This window comes from Mya arenaria, chromosome 14, assembly GCF_026914265.1.
Source record: "Mya arenaria isolate MELC-2E11 chromosome 14, ASM2691426v1".
Taxonomy (NCBI): Eukaryota; Metazoa; Mollusca; class Bivalvia; order Myida; family Myidae; genus Mya; species Mya arenaria.
The window spans coordinates 29,985,446-30,004,094 of record NC_069135.1 but is presented as its reverse complement, the minus strand read 5'-3'; the positions used below and the strand labels follow the sequence as shown (position 1 = coordinate 30,004,094).

General features: G+C 37.9%; 1 protein-coding gene across 2 annotated transcripts in view; it reads right to left on the bottom strand.

Annotated features, from left to right (window-relative positions):
• Nucleotides 1–18,649, bottom strand: part of LOC128216443 (SLIT-ROBO Rho GTPase-activating protein 3-like) — an 85,055-nt gene that overhangs the window by 53,295 nt on the left and 13,111 nt on the right. The gene's annotated exons all lie outside the window — the stretch shown is intronic.

Genomic DNA, 18,649 nt, shown 5'->3' with positions numbered 1-18,649 from the left:
TTAATGGACATTTTATGATTGACAAGTCCATAAATAAATCATGAACAAAGGTCGATAAGAGTAATAAAGATATCCATTTATTAATAAGCATGACATGCCGAAAAGCAAATTACACCGAAGAATAATCAATGGAACCACTGTTGTTCTCGTGGCTATAGAAACATATGACAAAGGAAGTTGATCATATTTTGCAATGATTGATGAATGATTTTCAATAATTGCTGGGAATGGTTCCAAAAAAAGACCACTATTATTTCTAAAATGGTTCCAACTCAAGCAGTGCCTTTAATGAAGTACAGTCAAACCCCGTAGGCTCCGTATCCCAGGGACCAGCAAAAATACCTTGCGTCAGACAAATTCAAGCTATAAAGTGAGCTTAAAGTTCAGTATACAGAAATTGGCCCTTAACATTCAGTCCAAGCCAATGAGGAATTAATATGAGCCATACATGTTTAAGCCATTGACAACCAGGGATTGCCTGTATAACTTTCTTTCATAATAGTATTAAGGAGTGAGTGAACCCCTTAGTAACCCCTCTGCATATGGAAAACCACTTTAATTTTTTTTTTAAAGTTTTTCCCTATAGCATACCAACCAGTCATGAATTCATAGTACTCCTTTAAAAAACCCTGTATACTGCATATCCCGGGGGAGGGGATTCAGCCTCATTTAGTCTTTGTGCTGATGCACAATATGTTGATAGATTGAGCTGTGCGTAATTGCTATTATGTTAATTGACATTGGAAGTATTCATAATCAAACAAAACCATTATTTATTTGCAGAAATAGTCTTTCGGAGGCAATCACTTGTGCATAATTCTTTATAAAAGTGACATTTGGAATCATGTACTATATATAGTTTCAGTCAATTTAAAAAAAAAATATCAATATCAATATAGATTTGAAGCAAGAACCTTTTATTTATTAGCGATTATCAATTTTTGTAAATCGTAAATAATGATGGCTGACTCTGTGAAGACATTAAATGATTGATTTTCAACAATACTTGATCATCAATACTTGATCATCTTTAATGCCTTAATTTCAAGTTTCGTATAAATTTTACAAACGGTTTCATTGTTTAAATTATGTCAATGATTTTGCATAAAAACATCATTGCTGCAGCCTGCACAGACCGACTCTGGCGCCAATATGACACTATTTAAGGCTTTAATAAATGACATATGAAAATACCTCTATTTGCTTTAAGGAAACTAAAAAGCAACCAAATAAGCTCAAAAACCTCATATGATAAATCAGAGTGAACTACTTCAAGTCTTAAAATATTGAGAATATCATTCAATTTAACAAACAAACTATATCCAACAGCAAAATTCAGAACCCAACTTCCAAAAACATCTTCAACTGGATTGTCATCAATAACATCTGGTGTCCTTTAATCGAAACAAAAAAGTAGTCCTCCAGAAATAATTGATTTGGTCTCTGGTGTTACAGTGACAGCGTTTTCATGCTTTAGAATGCCCCTTTCAATTCTGTCACAGATGGTGTTTTATAGCGGAATTATTCACATTAACAGTAATTTATTCCTGTAAACTTTATAATTTATAATTAATTCCTTTAAAACAAAGAAACTTTTAATTATCAAACCTTTTCGGAAACCATTAAATAAACATTAAATGCACAATTAATAATTATAAACATTACATCAAAATTGCACAAATTATTTGAACAACATTTATCAAGATATATTAAACCGTATCTATAAAACATTAAAGCACATCCATGAAAACTAACTTCCTACAACTTATAAAACAATATCGAATTTTCGCCATCTATAACCATAGGATCGTTCAGTATTTAACGACTGTATTTAACAGTCTTCATGTACACAAGGTACATGACATGCAGTTCACCTTTTTCACATTTTCGAGTCCTTCACATATTAGCACAAAAAGCACTAAAAGGCTTGCGAATCACTTCTGCGTACTCCTTTTACAGTCAATGACACATGTCCTCTAGCCGAGGAGTACATAACAGGGAGGAAACATCGCTCTTGCTATTAACCCTGGCCAGTAGAATTGCTACAATGTTTATAGAAGTCCTAAAGTAAATAACTTTGTATACTTCCCATAATGTATTTATCAGAAATTATGAATGAATCAATAACACATGAACTTGCATTATAGTATTTGCCCTCCTTATCATGTTATAGTAATATCAGTGATTGTCTGGTATACAGTCGAAGTACCAATCACACCGTCATAGAAATTGGCAATAAACAACGACAAAGTGGTACGAAATGTCTGTGTTTAAAATACCGGGGATAAAATTGCAGATGACAATATGTGACTACGGAGACTTCACACTTATGGAGAACAAGGGGTGAAAAGGGCAGACTATTTTTGCTAGATGGAGACTAAATATTGAGTTCTCGTACAAAGTCCACATATTTAGAAGGCTTGGCAAACAGAACTAATAAAAAGCAAAGAATAGCTGATATTTTGAATAATATTTGTTTATGGCAGGTATTTTATATACCATAAATGTAGGTTGCATTCAGGTCAACTACAATTCACATTAAGGCTGATGATGATTGCATATTTAGAAAAATAAAAGAATTCAGTTATTTTTTTGAAGTCAATTAATGAAGTAAAAAAGACAGAGGATGGTGCGCAGTGGTGATCTTAAGGTAAACCTAGAGGACGGAGGCTGTTGCTGGTGCATTCACATCTGACCATCGAACCACCTATACAATATATGGTCTAATATATATCATGAAAAATGTCGCACAGGCTACATTCCTTTTGAGTCACAGACATGCCATAATGGTCATATAGAATAACCTATGGTCATAGTGAATGACCTATTTCATACGGAAAAGTGAAACTAAATTCTGAAACTTCTGTTCCGCAATTTTCTCACGAAACAAACAAAGACCAAGAATTTTTGACAAATCAAGCTCTTCAGATGAAGGCCAGACAATAGAAATCCCCGCCAAATTTGGAAATTAGATTGGGAAAATCAATGAGTTCTGAAATGACCTCTGACAAATAATTGGTTTTCCAAGTGGTTGGCATCATGCAGCTATAAGTATAATGTTAAACAACTTGGGGATTACAAGAGCGCCCAGAGAGAAAGCCATTGCTCTCTGGGTTTTTTTGTCAAACAAGGAAATAACTTGACAATTATTACAGCCAGAAGTATGGTACTTAGATTTTGACTCTAGCAAAATGTGTACCTAGTTTCCTTGGCAATCATTATGAACAGAGTAATGATGGTCAAGGTTTAAGATTGCACACGTGCACTGCAACAATGCCTCCCACAATACCAAGGCAATACCAGCTAAAAAAGTTACATCGAGAACCCCGTCATTTTTACCTGACAATTGTTCAGATTCCACAATACTGTAAGTAAACGTTCTAATGGCCCCGACCATACAACATCTTTTTATTAAAAAAATATAAGAAACACCCCTTGAAGCACTATTTTTTTCTTTCTAAAAGTTTATTTTAATCTTAAAATTATTGTGCTTAATCCTTAGTCTCTTAAGCCAATCAAATGTATGGGCTGTCATGTGGACTTAAAGATTGTCTATCCCTTAGGAGATTAGTTCTTTGCAGGAGTCTACAGAAGTTATGGGCTTTACACACTTATAGATAATCAATGGCCATTACTCTGGAATTGCCCAATCATTCAGCAAATAATTGTTGTTTGGGACACATCATGAAAATAGATATTGTCGCTACTGCATATGGGAACCTTGCATACAAAATATCTGGTCTATTTCACTTTTCAGATACTGCTTTATTGGGAGGGTACAGCAAACATTTATTTTTCTAGTCATTGGCTTTGCAAAAAAAAAACATGCAAAGGGAAACAATCATGTATTGTTAGATAGTATAGTAATTACATTGATTATTTCCCATGATTTAATGAAACACTATCCAAGGGAAACAACCTGTAAAACTGGAACAGCTTACTGTTATAAAATTAAAGGTTTACTCCCCTTCGTGAATAAGAGTTTTGCCATATTAATTTCAAGACTAAACTATAAGACATTTGTTTAAAAACCTCCCATTTTAAAGTTTATAAAAACTTATAATACAATAAATAGCAAATAGCTGAAGCTTAAAATACAAAGTAGGAGAAAACCAGAATTATCTGCCATTTTCTACTTGACCGCTGACATAAGCCAGGCATTCTTGTAATGTCCACATATCAGTAAACAATCTCAGACAATACGGGTAAATGTGGCCATTGAATGTTTACATGACCCACGATCAAACACATCAACAAACCATGAACTTATCACCAACCAAATAACTTATGGGTTCCAAGATTGCAGAGCAAAAGAATTATGTAGATTTCTGGAGTTCTAGGAACGTGGGAATTTAAGGGGAGCCTGACCGGATTTCTTTGGAATGCTTTAAAACTTCTGAATGTATTGCATCAAGTGGTATGTTTACTAGATATAACACTAAATCGTGCATATCATAACAGCACATACAACAAAGGGTCACAAAACAGCCACTGAAAGTATTTTTAACAACAACAATATCTTGATCTCTCTTTTATATCTCCACTATCAAATATGTTAATGTATTGCTACTGTGTGTGATGTGGTGTGGTGGTGGTGGTAAATGGCAAGGGTGGAGTATGAGGGGGGCATGGGGGGGGGGAGATTTGTGCAGGGGACACCCTTTTCTCCCTTACTCCTCAATTGTTGAAGCTAATATTCTAATTGCATTATTTCATTCCACATATAACAATTTGTGTTACCTAATTCCAATGCAAATTCAATTTGTTCATTCTGTGGAGAAATCAATGGAATAGATCGGGAATCTAGGAATTCAATCTCAATCCTCTTCTTACAAACCATTGCACGACTGAATTTCTGGAAACGAGGTCAACATTAATAAAAAGTGCCAATGCCCTGATCAACATTAAGTTAAAAAGTGCCAACGTCCTGATAGTTCCAATTACCTTATTTGTAAGGACAAACAGTTCAAAATTCCCTTAGTACCAACATTTATTTCTTGCAACATCAGACAAACCTATTCCATGGGGATTACGCCTTATCAGCCATACTTAAGTTTCGATAAGTTTTTCTGCCCAGTAAATTGTCCTCAGGAGGTCAAGTCAGAGAATCTTAACAATGTTATGAAGGTCAAAAGTGAATGTGATGAGTCTGGCACAAAGTGATAATTCCGAGAAAGATGCTTCTTTTTTTCAGTGTCAACACATACTCAAAAGAAGTTTTTTCTTTAAATCTTGCTGTATGCAAATGAATGAATTTAATTTCAAATGGCAAAAAACTTCAGCTTCTTATAAACACAATAGATTTTAGCTTTGTCACAACAAACTTTAGACAAGAGAAAGTAACAGCCACGACATGACTATATTTATTCTAGCTATGCATATGCAGCATTCCATAGTAAACAAAAAACTTAGTATGACCTTGACCTTAGAGTAGGGACAAAGGTCTTGCCAAGACACATTGTCGTGTTATGTCGGACACATGTGGCAAGTTATTTTAAAATCTGTCCATACAAGAGAAAGAAGTTGAGCCAGAGCATGGACTGACAGACGAAAGGTGCGATTCGAGGGCGTAAAAAATGACAAAAGTAGTTGTGTTACCTAATGTGTAGTCTCTATACTCTTTGCTCAGTAACATAATAAATTAAGTGACAAAAACTGGATCTATACACTATCTTTTTAACAGATAGCTAGAAGCATTTTCAAAACATTCTCACCTCCTCACTCCCCAGTTTCAACATTTCAACACTAATTGTCAGCATATAACAGAGACAAATGTAATATTACATTTGATTTCAGCCTGCAGATATAACATGACAGAGCAACCAGTGAAATACTCTTAAACAAAGAGGCATTACATCCTCAGTTGACAGCAAAAACTTATAAACAACAGTTGTTTATCTGCAAATAAACTACATCATCACTCACATTTCATAAAATTGTTTTAAAATCAACATTGCATCTAACAAAAAAAAACTTATTTTCCTAAATTTATATTTTTAACTAAAATTATTATGAATCGTTTTGATGACATAAAGCTTAACAAATAATTTCTGAACATCGATTCATATTTGTACTTTTGGACTTCAGAAATTTGACTACCGGGTTTTACCCTAAGATTCCACTGCATATATATCTAACTGACATATTATATAAGAGCATCCAAGATGAAGCCAGAAGCCAATCCGGAAAACAGTATTGTCTTTAAGGGATTATTTGTCTGAATATGCACATTACTGTCACATCATTAACAAACCCCCATCAAAGACCAGAACAACATGCCCCTAACCTACCATTACTAGGCTCTGTTAAGACCCCAGACGGCCAAATTATTTCTGCTTACTCAACCTAATGACGTTTGCGCCTGACTTTTTCCTATTCATTATTCCCTACTGTCACCATATTTGTCTGAAACACTTCGCAAATTGTCTTACATCGATGAATAAAGGACTTCTCTGTCGCTGCAACATTTGTTAGAAATTCAATTTTCTCAATACATACAAACTGGGAACTAAATTTGATTACATGATTTACAGGAAAACACAGCGGAAAGAGTCAACATTTTTTTCCACTTTTAAGGGAATGGTGGCAGGCCTCTTTGATAGGGAAAAATAGTGTCATTTTGGCAAAAGGGGGATAATACTAGCATGATTCATTTAATGTTCAACTTGTTTTTAAACCTTTTATTTAACAAACTTGGTAAACTTCATGAATAGCACTATATATTGCTACAATTTCTTAATTTTAAGGGGTCAATGCTCCTAATGCTCCGTATATTTAAAAGGATTTTTTCACCTAGGCAGGGTCAATAATACATATTTTTTCAAGAGGGGATCGGGGGCCAATTTCAGACCCAAAAAGGGCTGAAAAAACCCCGATGTGTTCATTGGCATTGATAAAATTGGACAAGTAAGATTGATAAAACTTATAGCAACAACAATAACACAGACATTTTAAATGTGACAGTATAAATTGTATTTTGTATCGATAAGGCTTGAAATGTCTTCATTCTAAACATAACTTAATTCCGAACAAAATTATGCCATAAAGTTCAGCTGAGCACACAGTTTAAATCAATGCTCAAATACTATCTAAACAAGATCTATAACTCTTGAGAAATAGAAGTTAAATATTTATAACAAACTGAAATAAATTATTAACATAAGTGCGCCATAGAGTGAACGTCAAATGACGCATGTCTGTTTTCTTCAGTTGAAAAAAACAACTCAACAATTCTTAAAGCTAGAGGTATAATATGGGCCTTGTTATTCCTGCACAGCATATTGTCTCTGGCAAAAACTGTACCAAGTTTCATCTGAATACCAAGAGAGGTTTGAATTATGGCCAAGGATAAGTTTTTGCACCGCAACACAGATGAAGATTGCAGCTTCTGCTGATAACGACGCCACTGACTATGACAATGCCTCGAATGTTTTCTTAAAAAAACAGAAGCGCTTTAATAAAAGTAAATATTTAGAACAAAGCCAACGAAGCATTATTACAATTTACAACTATTTCTGTTCTTCAGATTTTGATTATCGACATTACCTAAGTAAAGTTCAAACAAAAACTTAACATAATTATAAGACAAATTAATTACAGGGAATAGAAGAAATAAACTGGGGGGTTTCTGAGCAATGACACAATTTCACTATTGCAGGCTGCCCAGACAAAAATCAATTGTATCCTCCTTCAGGAAACTGAAATGGAATCTGAAATTGTTAGCACTGTTTAAAAGGATGAGAATATCCTCTTTTCGTGTGATTTATGGCATTATTAGAGGAAAATGAAGGCTTAACGCTGTCACAAATGTCAGCTGCGCACTAATTTACTGAACACACAAAATAGCAACTAAATGAAATCCCACTTTCTCTCCGCTTGTTTAGACTTTGTTCAAAACAATTTAGTCTGCACATGCATACATATTGCATTCATTTAAATTCAAAACCAGCCCCCAGGTATGCAATCAAAGTCAAGGTATTAAAGTGAACAGAGATAGCAACTTTTCAATATCAAATACATACAACTACAGAGTAAAAGTAAAAACTTCCATTCCGAGATTATGTCGATCCATTAAACAATGCGAAAAGGCAATGCTTCTGCATACATTCAATTACAAGAAGCCTCAGTACTTGAGTTGCATCAATTCTAAGTCAATGCTATTGTATAGGGATTACATCTATACACAGTCAATGACGCTGTACAGGGACTGCATCCATACACAGCCAATGACGCAGTACAAGGGATGCATACATACACAGCCAATGACGCAGTACAAGGGATGCATCCATACACAGCCAATGACGCAGTACAAGGGATGCATACATACACAGCCAATGACGCAGTACAAGGGATGCATCCATACACAGCCAATGACGCAGTACAAGGGATGCATCCATACACAGCCAATGACGCAGTACAAGGGATGCATCCATACACAGCCAATGACGCAGTACAAGGGATGCATCCATACACAGCCAATGACGCAGTACAAGGGATGCATACATACACAGCCAATGACGCTGTCCAGGGACTGCATCAATACACAGCCAATGACACTGTACAGGGACTATATCCATACACAGCCAATAACGCAGTACAAGGGATGCATACATACACAGCCAATGACGCAGTACAAGGGATGCATCCATACACAGCCAATGACCCAGTACAAGGGATGCATACATACACAGCCAATGACGCTGTCCAGGGACTGCATCAATACACAGCCAATGACACTGTACAGGCACTGCATCTATACACAGCCAATGAGGCTGTACAGGGACTGCATCCATACACAGCCAATGACACTATAAGGGACTGCATCCATACACATCCAATGACGCTGTACGGGACTGCATCCTTACACAGTCAATGACGCTGTACAGGGACTGCATCCATACACAGCCAATGACGCTGTACAGGGGATGCATCCATACACAGCCAATGGCGCTGTACAGGGACTGCATCCATACACAGCCAATGATGCTGTACAGGGACAGTATCCATACACAGCCAATGAAGCTGTACAGGGACTGCATCCATACACAGCCAATGACGCTGTACAGGGGATGCATCCATACACAGCCAATGAAGCTGTACAGGGGATGCATCCATACACATCCAATGGCGCTGTGCAGGGACTACATCCATACACAGCCAATGAAGCTGTACAGGGACTGCATCCATACACAGTCAATAAAGCTGTACAGGGGATGCATCCATACACAGCCAATGACGCTGTAAAGGGACTTCAACCATACACATCCAATGACACTGTAGAGGGACTGCATCCATACACAGCCAATGACGCTGTACCGGGACTGCATCCATACACATCCAATGACGCTGTACAGGGGATGCATCCATACACATGCAATGACGCTGTACAGGGGATGCATCCATACACAGCCAATGACACTGTACCTAGACTGCATCCATACACAGCCAATGACGCTGTACAGGGGATGCATCCATACACAGCCAATGACACTGTACAGGGGATGCATCCATACACAGCCAATGACGCTGTACAGGGGATACATCCATACACAGCCAATGACACTGTACAGGGGATGCATCAATACACAGCCAATGACACTGTACAGGGACTGCATCCATACACATCCAATGACGCTGTACAGGGGATGCATCCATACACAGCCAATGACGCTGTACAGGGGATGCATCCATACACATCCAATGACGCTGTACAGGGGATGCATCCATACACAGCCAATGACACTGTACAGGGACTGCATCCATACACATCCAATGACGCTGTACAGGGGATGCATCCATACACAGCCAATGACACTGTACAGGGACTGCATCCATACACATCCAATGACGCTGTACAGGGGATGCATCCATACACAGCCAATGACGCTGTACAGGGGATGCATCCATACACATCCAATGACGCTGTACAGGGGATGCATCCATACACAGCCAATGACACTGTACAGGGACTGCATCCATACACATCCAATGACGCTGTACAGGGGATGCATCCATACACATCCAATGAAGCTGTACAGGGGATGCATCCATACACAGCCAATGAAGCTGTACAGGGGATGCATCCATACCACACACAGCCAATGACACTGTACAGGCACTGCATCCATACACATCCAATGACGCTGTACAGGGACTGCATCCATACACAGCCAATGACACTGTACAGGCACTGCATCCATACACATCCAATGACACTGTACAGGGACTGCATCCATACACATCCAATGACGCTGTACATGGGATGCATCCATACACAGCCAATGACACTGTACCGGGACTGCATCCATACACAGCCAATGAAGCTGTACAGGGGATGAATCCATACACAGCCAATGACACTATTAGGGACTGCATCCATACACAGCCAATGAAGCTGTACAGGGGATGCATCCATACACAGCCAGAGACGCTGTAAAGGGACTGCAACTATACACATCCAATGACACTGTAGAGGGACTGCATCCATACACAGACAATGACGTTGTACAGGGACTGCATCCATACACATCCAATGACACTGTACCCGGACTATATCCATACACAGCCAATGACACTGTACCGGGACTGCATCCATACACAGCCAATGAAGCTGTACAGGGGATGCATCCATACACAGCCAATGACACTGTACCGGGACTGCATCCATACACAGCCAATGACCCTGTACAGGGGATGCATCCATACACATCCAATGACGCTGTACAGGGGATGCATCCATACACAGCCAATGACACTATTAGGGACTGCATCCATACACAGCCAATGATGCTGTACAGGGACTGCATCCATACACAGCCAATGAAGCTGTACAGGCACTGCACCCATACACAGCCAATGACGCTGTACAGGGGATGCATCCATACACAGCCAATGACACTATAAGGGACTGCATCCATACACAGCCAATGATGCTGTACAGGGATTGCATCCATACACAGCCAATGATGCTGTACAGGGACTGCATCCATACACAGCCAATGATGCTGTACAGGGACTGCATCCATACACAGCCAATGATGCTGTACAGGGACTGCATCCATACACAGCCAATGATGCTGTACAGGGGATGCATCCATACACAGCCAATGATGCTGTAAAGGGACTGCAACCATACACAGCCAATGACACTGTATAGGATCTGCATCCATACACAGCCAATGACACTGTACCGGGACTGCATCCATACACAGCCAATGAAGCTGTACAGGGGATGCATCCATACACAGCCAATGACACTGTACCGGGACTGCATCCATACACAGCCAATGAAGCTGTACAGGGGATGCATCCATACACAGCCAATGACACTGTACCGGGACTGCATCCATACACAGCCAATGACGCTGTACAGGGGATGCATCCATACACAGCCAATGACACTATTAGGGACTGCATCCATACACAGCCAATGACGCTGTACAGGGACTGCATCTATACACAGCCAATGACGCTGTACAGGGACTGCATCCATACACAGCCAATGAAGCTGTACAGGGACAGCATCCATACACAGCCAATGAAGCTGTACAGGGGATGCATCCATACACAGCCAATGATGCTGTAAAGGGACTGCAACCATACACAGCCAATGACACTGTACAGTGTACAGGCACTGCATCCATACACAGCCAATGGCACTGTACAGGATCTGCATCCATACACAGCCAATGATGCTGTACAGGATCTGCATCCATACACAGCCAATGATGCTGTACAGGATCTGCATCCATACACAGCCAATGACACTGTACAGTGTACAGGCACTGCATCCATACACAGCCAATGGCGCTGTGCAGGGACTGCATCCATACACAGCCAATGTCGCTGTGCAGGGACTGCATCCATACATAGCCAATGATGCTGTAAGGGGACTGCAACCATACACAGCCAATGACACTGTACAGTGTACAGGCACTGCATCCATACACAGCCAATGGCACTGTACAGGATCTGCATCCATACACAGCCAATGATGCTGTACAGGATCTGCATCCATACACAGCCAATGATGCTGTACAGGATCTGCATCCATACACAGCCAATGACACTGTACAGTGTACAGGCACTGCATCCATACACAGCCAATGGCGCTGTGCAGGGACTGCATCCATACACAGCCAATGTCGCTGTGCAGGGACTGCATCCATACATAGCCAATGATGCTGTAAGGGGACTGCAACCATACACAGCCAATGACACTGTACAGTGTACAGGCACTGCATCCATACACAGCCAATGGCGCTGTACAGGATCTGCATCCATACACAGCCAATGATGCTGTACAGGATCTGCATCCATACACAGCCAATGATGCTGTACAGGATCTGCATCCATACACAGCCAATGGCGCTGTGCAGGGACTGCATCCATACACAGCCAATGACGCTGTACAATGACTGCATCCATACACAGCCAATGAAGCTGTACAGGGACAGCATCCATACACAGCCAATGATGCTGTACAGTGTACAGGCACTGCATCCATACACAGCCAATGGCGCTGTACAGGATCTGCATCCAAACACAGCCAATGATGCTGTACAGGGGATGCATCCATACACAGCCAATGATGCTGTAAAGGGACTGCAACCATACACAGCCAATGACACTGTACAGTGTACAGGCACTGCATCCATACACAGCCAATGGCGCTGTACAGGATCTGCATCCATACACAGCCAATGATGCTGTACAGGATTTGCATCCATACACAGCCAATGATGCTGTACAGAATCTGCATCCATACACAGCCAATGACACTGTTCAGTGTACAGGCACTGCATCCATACACAGCCAATGGCGCTGTGCAGGGACTGCATCCATACACAGCCAATGTCGCTGTGCAGGGACTTCATCCATACATAGCCAATGATGCTGTAAAGGGACTGCATCCATACACAGCCAATGACACTGTACAGTGTACAGGCACTGCATCCATACACAGCCAATGGCGCTGTACAGGATCTGCATCCATACACAGCCAATGATGCTGTACAGGATCTGCATCTATACACAGCCAATGATGCTGTACAGGATCTGCATCCATACACAGCCAATGACACTGTACAGTGTACAGGCACTGCATCCATACACAGCCAATGGCGCTGTGCAGGGACTGCATCCATACACAGCCAATGTCGCTGTGCAGGGACTGCATCCATACATAGACAATGAAACTGTAAAGGGACAGCATTCATACACAGCCAATGGCGCTGTGCAGGGACTGCATCCATGACATCCATACACAGCCAATGACACTGCACATCATCATGCATGGACTGTTTCCATTATTTAAAATATCAAATCAATTCTGATAAAAAATTACCATTATTTTGTTTTGGCCACTTTATTTTTATCTATTTCTTGACCAACTGATAGCACAGCATATTGTAATGGAAAGCAATAAACCCTCTCTCAATATTAAATTCCTGGCATTCTTATGCAGTAATGTACCGGTAGGTCAGTGCAATTTTTTCAAAACTTTAAAAAACAACAACAACTTAATCAACGAAATGCCCTCTCTGATAGAGCTTGTTTTTATAATGATAGTTCAGAGAATCAACCTCCCTGTCAATTAGAAAATAGGTTGTTGTAATCTTAGAAAACCTATATTGATCAAGTGTTAAAAGACTTTGAGAAACAATTTTCAAGAAGTATCCTGCAGATTTCCAACAAGGGGTCTTATTGACTACGAAAGGTAGGAAATCTGATTATCATGTAGAAAGGTACTTAAGCAGAAGGAAGTATTTGTATAGACTGAATTGTCTTCTTTCAACATTGCATAACATATAATATATATGTACATTGGCCATTAATGATGAAATCTTATATTTCAACAAAAAAAAACTACTGGGCTACACAGCCCCCCCCCCCATACCCCCCCACACACAACAAAAAAACACAACTCACTTCACCCCAGGGTCTAAAAATAATCAGTATTTTTTTCTGTTTTCAACAATATTCTTATTCTTTAATTGTTAAGACAGTCTTAATTACTTTAGCTTTAAGTCTGCTTTATAGGTATAAACCCGAAAAAATGATGTCCAAAGTCAAAGGCCATAACAAACTTAGAGGGCCAGGTAAGCAAGAATTCTTATTTAGAAAAGAACTACGCTTTTAAATATTTGTCCTAGGTAACAAAATTGCTCCTACTGATTCTCCTATAATAAAATGGCTATATGCCCCTGGTGGAGCTTGCACCTGGTATCCCTTGCATTTAGAACCTCTGATATTTGTATACCATAATCCACTTTTCTCAACCATAATTAACCTTGTCCATGTCTAACACAACCCATTCTTAAATTGTTTTCAAACAACTTGAATCTTTAACACTTAAAGTAATTTCAAACAATAAATTGCTAAATAAAATCTAAAATAAAACGCTTCTTCAGGCCTTCCTTCAAGGTGACTTGTAAAACTTGCAATCAAATAGTGTTTTATATTGTGATATTTTTATTATCAAAACGCACTTAAAGACACGAGTTTCTTCAACACTTCTTTTTTGCCTGTGATGATGGAAAACTTGGAGATCAGCAAAAAATTAACAAAACACACTGAATGAACATTCAAAACGCCTTGAAAGCACATAAAACCACAAATATTCATCTGTTAGCAACCTGTCAACGTTCAAGCAATGAGCCATATCTTCGAAAAAACACATAATACCCAATGATGTTCATCATGATTCACATGTGCAAAATCATTTACCAGCAGGATTATTTATTTTATGAGGCCCTGAAAAAACTAAGATAATCCTAGACTGGCACATTTCCTTCATAGTTATAGCATTGGCATTTTCTCTCAAAAGAACTTGAATTTAAGAAAACATTTTAAGTAGACTGGCACATTTTCTTCTTAGTTGTAGCATTGGCATTTAAAGGATGTTCTCAAAAGAACTTAAAAATAAGAAATACCCTTAACGTTCACAAGAGTTTTACCTGCAGAAGCATATATGTTTCTTATTCTATCACGGGACATAACGCAACAAACATGTTAGCTAGTCGGAGTTATGGGACTTGCTTTACATGTACTTATTTGCATAGAGAACATGACTGTGTACCAAGTTTCATATCATTCACAGTGTACATATTAGTAATGGCTTGAACAGCCACTAGACAATGTCGATGGTAACTTGATTGCAAACTTAAAGCCCTTAACATGACAACACTTTTGTTTTTATGAAGTATAAACATTTTGCATAAAACGAGGGTTAACAAATCCAGTCTACTTCTAGTACAAAGAGTCTTTTTGTTGGATTTAATATTTTTCTGGAAAAATTGGGCCAACACAGTGGAAACGTGATTTTATCTAGTGTTCCCGATCTGTTTCTTTCATCTACATATACATCGAGGAATTGAGATATTAATATTTTCCTCTTAAAATTCATGACCTATAACTTGAGCCTCAAATTATTCATATTATTGTGAGATAAGTTGGAAATAACAATGGATTTTAAGGATCTTTCATTGTCTGAGTCTCAAGAGGCTGTGTTACTCCACATTATTACACCCGGAAGAAAACCTTAATTGAAAAATTGAGTCCCTCAAAGGGAGGTAACTCAACAAATATATTAGCCGGAGTTATGGAACTCGCTTCACATATGAAATATTGTCATTAACAGACAAATTAAACCTCTCCAATATAATCACCAAAAGCTTCAAGGTTGAACTTTATTTTGTTCACACAACTCTCATTTAGTCAAAATTCATTAACAAAATAACAGTTTGTTCAAACAATTAAATTCAATTGATTTTGACTGAACGTATTATGTCAATTCTTCATTTTCAGATGTTGATTGTTGGTTTTGGCTTTACAAGATTAGATTAACAGAAAAAAAAGGTTTCTCTTGATCTTAAGAAACCATACATCAATGTATCTGAACCATAAAGATGACTTCAGAAGAAACTTTAATCTAATTTGAAAATTCATTTGAGTTCTATAGTATGTCTAGTTTTTTTCCTCCTTGTACTTAACATGTTTGTCGCCTAAAGGCTCAGACAGTAAATACATTCAATATTCTACATAATAAATAAATTTTTCGATAAGTTCCATATATAATGCAATCGCAAGGGATGGGACTTTATATTCTATGCAGAATTGAACACCAATCTGTATTATATGGGTCTTAAATTGTTTTGACCCTTAGCTGACCTTTTGGGGTCATAATGCTGTACTTAAATGGGGGTCAAATCTCAAACATCTGTCCAGTATAATAATAAAAGGAAGATTTATGCATCAGTTACTCATCATGTATTTTTGGGGTTCTTATTTATGGTATAAAGCTACTTTCAAAATGGTCAGTGATTTCTTTCTTATTTGCCCTCATGATACTTTCTCAAGCAAATAAATAATGAGAAATTTAATATCATTATAATGACCATAAATATTTTTACGATAACATCTGCAAAATTGACTGTTAATTTTCCGTATGTCTTTATAGCTTATTATTATATTTGTCAAGAATTTATTCATCAAGGGGCATCACACCTCCCCCTTTTTTCTTCTGTTTTTTAGCCAGCCTCACTGTCCAGACTAAATGCTTAACATTTTGTTAATTTTGATGGGTTATAAAAATGCAATGATTCACCGACCAGCTTGTTTGACATGTCAACCAGAAAGTTACATGATGGACACCATTCATTATCAGTCATTAAGTAAAAATTAACTAGAGTTTATCATCCATCTTCTGTGTAGATGCCTGGGAGAGACTATACTGAGCAACATAGAAAGAATCTAATAATTTTTATGTAACTTCTTATTTTTCAAAGCTTTTGAGCAAAGCACACCAAATGCACATTCAAATGATCTTATATTTATAAAATTGACAAGGAAAAATCAAACTGGGCAAGGGCAACCACTCCTCTTGTTAAATCATCACAAAAGAGGATGTCCTGAATTTTGTGTTGGTAGAAGATGTTACCAGACACAGATATTGGGGAGTTTCTTTTTATATCAAATCACTACTAGAAAACACCAAGAAAAACTTAACTCTCTCAGATTACCTCCCTTTAACATGCATTCTTTGAATAATGTAACATTATCAGATTACATCCTATTCTATTTCATTTTATAATAAAAGTCATGTTGTATAATACATATGTTACTATATAATTATATAGTAATATTTTTCTATACAATTTGTTCATGCCAAAATGATTATTGTTTACACACGTGAGATTATCACGGCACACGAGGGCAATTATGAATTATGGCGAGCACACCACTAAAGTCATTCTGCCAACAGATTTACACAAGCTTTTTAAAGTTGAAACAGAACTATCGATGAAAGTAAAAAGAAACTAGTTTTACCATAAATGACACACTCAATGTTGCAGTAATGAGTGCTATATATATATATATATATATATATATATATATATATATATATATATATATATATATATATATATACTGGTTTTAACATGTTTATTGGAAGTCTTTATCGGGTGTAGGTCACATTTTTTTGCAGTTACATGAGAGTGTTTTGATGAAAAAAAGTATTTACTATTCTGTTGAGAAATGTAAATTATAACAGTGAATCTGTGCCTAGGCTTGATTGACCATAGACTCGCTCACATTATGAATGAACATTACAATCAATCAACGTTCACAATTATTAGAACAACGGAAAAATTACGTCTAAATGTCAAAACATGTTGAAAGGTTTACTTTTTTACATTCCTATGACAAAACATATGTTTTATACAGGATAAGAAGTTGTTGACCAAGACCTTTCGTTGATTATTGCCCAAGTGAAAAATAACTACCATCGCTATGTAAAGCCCATGGGTAATTATTCTTCCCACTGGAGCAATTATCAACCAAAAGCCATGATCAACAATATGTTATTCTATAAATAATACATAATCATGAAATGTATATGATTAACAACAATGACAATCCTTCTTCTTGCATTGTGAAAAAAATACATCCCTGGTATCACAGTTTCTCACAAAATACATCCCTGGTATCACAGTTTCTCACAAAATACATCCCTGGTATCACAGTTTCTCACAAAATACATGTATCTAATTCCTGGAATCAGTGTATTAGTACATGTTTGCCTTTACACATGTTTTTTTCTGCTGATTCACAAAAGGAGAGTGAAAACAAGGGTCACAGCTTGGTCAACAACATTTTCTTGGGAATTTCGAAGCACCATCAGCATTGTGTTACTTTAGTTTATAGTATAGTAACTATGTATAATGCTAAAAGGGGGAGTAATCCCTGTATGGAGTTTGTAATATAAGCCAAACTTATGTTGGCTAACTGACCAAGGACCGTAACCCTTGTAATGGTATTATGACATGACATCTTATTGATTAAAAATGGGCAGAGTGCGCATAGCGAACAAGCCCGTCTATATCATTTAGGTTTTACTTCAGGTCACTTAATTGACCTCATTGGCTATCACATTATCCACTCAAAATCTGATGCAGGGAGTTTGTTTTGATGAGTGGCAGTAGGCTAACCTTTAAACATATGCGAGTCTAAAAATTCTTAATGATTAAACATATCTCACTACCTACTGAATTACAGAATTTATCAAACCAAATTACATAGGTGTCACAATTCGCCTGTCAATGACAGTATTTCAATCTTTGTGATTCAGTTTTACATTGCACACATA